Source organism: Limulus polyphemus, unplaced genomic scaffold (genome assembly GCF_000517525.1).
Source record: "Limulus polyphemus unplaced genomic scaffold, Limulus_polyphemus-2.1.2 Scaffold1340, whole genome shotgun sequence".
Lineage (NCBI taxonomy): Eukaryota > Metazoa > Arthropoda > Merostomata > Xiphosura > Limulidae > Limulus > Limulus polyphemus.
In genome coordinates, this window is record NW_013666950.1 from 166,888 (window position 1) to 170,075 (window position 3,188).

Consider the following 3,188-nt stretch of genomic DNA (forward strand, 5'->3'; position numbering starts at 1 on the left):
CCCACGGCTGAAAGGGCGAGCATGTTTGGTGTGACAGGGATTCGAACCCGCGACCCTCAGATTGCGAGTCGAGTGCCTTAACCACCTGGCCATGCCGGGCCCGAAACTCATATGAACGCTGGAATATAAATGAGACGCATTATTAATACAGACTCTAAAGAAATAATAACCACGAGCTATGTGTTTGGCACCAAGCATGCAATTATAAAGTTGAACATTTCTGCAGCGTGTGTAATTTGTAACTGAAATTAAATATCAACATAATTAACTCACACGATCTAAATCGTAGAGTCTCAAGGCTCGTAACGACGATTAGAGATTCTGCTTTCAAGCTGTAGAACCATTTATTTGAAATATCTAAACAAACCTGGTCGAAAACTTCATACACACTAAGTTTACATTTTTGGAACTAATTCTTCAATATGGTTTTTCAGTTTGAAAAACTTTCTTATGGTCCAAATCTTTTATTTAATTGCTTAAATTTGTTTTGTAGGAAAAGGAACTTAAAAACACACAAACATACCGCTGAAGCAGCGTTTTTTTTATTTGGCCACAATAGCTGTATATCTGTATGTAAGCTGACCTATGAGCATCTGATGAGGAGTGCCAAATCCCACCCTAACTCCAGAAAGCTAAATTAAGATCTTTGTGACAACGTTACCTGTCAAGGGTTTGTCTCTCGTATTTCTGGCATATAACTTCAAGCATGTGAACTATAAGAACGGCGTGATTCCTAAACACACACAAAGTTGTGTACTTGTGAACATCTATTAGAAATTTCTGAGCAAGGTCTAGGTTTAGATACTAGCTATAAATATTTGTGGTAATTGTTAAATAATGCCCTCTTCGGAATACCAAGAATGAAAATCTTCTTTCAGTCGTGATAATAATTGATCTGATATTGAACTGACCTAATTATTTCAATACATTTCTAGTCAAACCGAATAGTGGAAATAACAATAACACTAATTTAAAATATCCAGCCTAAATGATACTGTACGAAAAAACTTTGAAGCCTTAAAGTTTTAGTAATTTATCATAAGGTCAGTATGCCACTGGAAATATCATTGGGTTGACTTATGTAAAACAACAACAACAAACTGAATCAATACTCAGTTATCAAATATTTTTTTTTAGTATCTTAAAGATATATAGACGCCTAGTAGCAAAATAAGAATTCAAATAGTTGTTGTAGTCATTTTATGTGAGAGTTTGTTAGAGAAATGTCTTTCGTTTTTTTAATCTTTTATAGCACACAAAATTCTTTATATAAAAGAGGAAATTTATAAGAACATAGATATTACAGATATTAATCTATTAAAGATTTAGTTTGGTTAGTGAAACGTAATAAGAACTGTGCGGAAAAGACGTCGTTTGTTTCAATATTGTTCGAAAAATAACAAAATAAGTTAAGAAAAAAATTATAACCATAAAAAACAACAAGAACCTGAAATGAAAAATTGTATGAGGCTATTCAAGACACAATGAAGAGCAAAACATAAAAATTAACATAAATTAAATAAAAATGGTAGATCGAAGAATTAATGATATTTATATGGAAACAAACAAGCTTATTATTTATAAATAATAAATAGTAAATGGAGCATTTGATTTTTTTGTGTTAAGCACAAATCTGGGCTATCTGCGATGTGCTCACCGTAGGGATTTAAATCTGAATTTTAAGTTTATAAGCACTCAGTCTTACTGCTGAACCACGAGGGGGCTATATATATTTGTAGTTAAGCACAAAGCTACACAATGGACTATCTGTGTTGTACCCACCAGGGGTTCGAAATCCGATTTTTAGCGTTATAACACTTATCGCTGAGCCACTGGGGCGCGTAGGCTATATGAAAAGAAAAAAAGACAGATGGAAATAGAAAATGAAAGATGTGAGAAAATAAAAATAACAGACGAAATAGACTGACATACACACACACACACAGAAAGAACAAGTAAATGATTATCATTGGTTCATGAATAACTTTGGAATCCATCCGCAGAGTTCTGGTTGCTGGTTATCAACAACAACAAAATAATTGTTACATATTGAAATTGTTAATTTTAGTGGGCGTCTTTATTATTCAAAATTCGATGTTTCTAATTTTCAGTAAAGAAATATTCCGATCATCTCTACTTAGATCAGTCAATATCAACACGATAGAAACCAGAAGAACAGTTAGAATAGATGGCGTGTTGTTCTGTGTTCTTGCGTTTCCACGCTATCTAAATGTTAATATGGTTGTCGTGCTTTGAACAGTCAGGAAGTTATTGATCTGCTAACAGACTATATACCCGTTAAAGAAGTGGGATTTAGGCTTAACGATTACAGATGCGTGCTTCTGATGCCGTATCTTAGAGCCCCTGCCGTTTCTGATTAATCACTTGGAAAGTTGGATGTTTTCGGTTCATGAGCATCACATATATTACATCTCATTTCCCGCAAACAAAATGTGCTATTCTCTATTCTACCGTCAAAGGAAAAAAATACCATGCATTTGGTTGTCACAAACATTTGTTTTTCTCTCTTCACTAACATTCCAATCTTTATTTCGTTATCCATGGTTCATTATACAAAAAGGTATAAATTATGATGCTAAATTATTTTGAAGATGGAATTTGGCAAGAATATTTAATTAAATTGAAAAAAGGGGTTTCCAACGTACTGAATTTCCCGTTAAGCTTTAGTAACCATTTCGTTATGTATAGGAAGACTTCTTCTTCTTCTTCTTCACTCCTTTCTTTATATAGAAATCCCAAAGAAAATAATGTTTAATAAATTTACTTTTCAAAACTATAACGTTTAGGATTTTAAGGAAATTGGTGCACCACTGTGTAAGAAATACGTGTTGATCAATTATTAAAATACGTACAACATGAATTAACAGTACTTGTGAGTGCTTTGAAAGCAATACGTCTAACTCAATCATGACAAACTTGCTTTCTATTTGTACCTTAAATGTTGTACGTGATCATGTCTCACTGTTGTACAGTTTGTTTGGAATTTCGCGCAAAGCTACACGAGGGCTATCTGCGCTCGCCGTCCCTAATTTAGCAGTGTAAGACCAGAGGGAAGGCAGCTAGTCATCACCACCCACCGCCAACTCTTGGGCTACTCTTTTACCAACGAATAGTGGGATTGACCGTCACAATATAACGCCACTACGGCTGAAAGGGAGAGCATGTTT

The 3,188-nt window shown here is 34.2% G+C and overlaps 1 protein-coding gene across 6 annotated transcripts in view; it reads right to left on the reverse strand.

The window, feature by feature from the left end:
* LOC106463162 (band 7 protein AGAP004871-like) overlaps window positions 1-3,188 on the reverse strand; it is a 205,855-nt gene that overhangs the window by 79,451 nt on the left and 123,216 nt on the right. Inside the window, exon 1 of one of the 6 annotated variants that reach the window (XM_022390597.1) lies at window positions 2,830-2,835. The exons of the other annotated variants lie outside the window; for them this stretch is intronic. The gene's annotated coding sequence lies outside the window, so the exon portion shown is untranslated. Of the gene's footprint in view, window positions 1-2,829; window positions 2,836-3,188 lie in introns of those variants that run through there. 6 annotated transcript variants of the gene reach the window in all.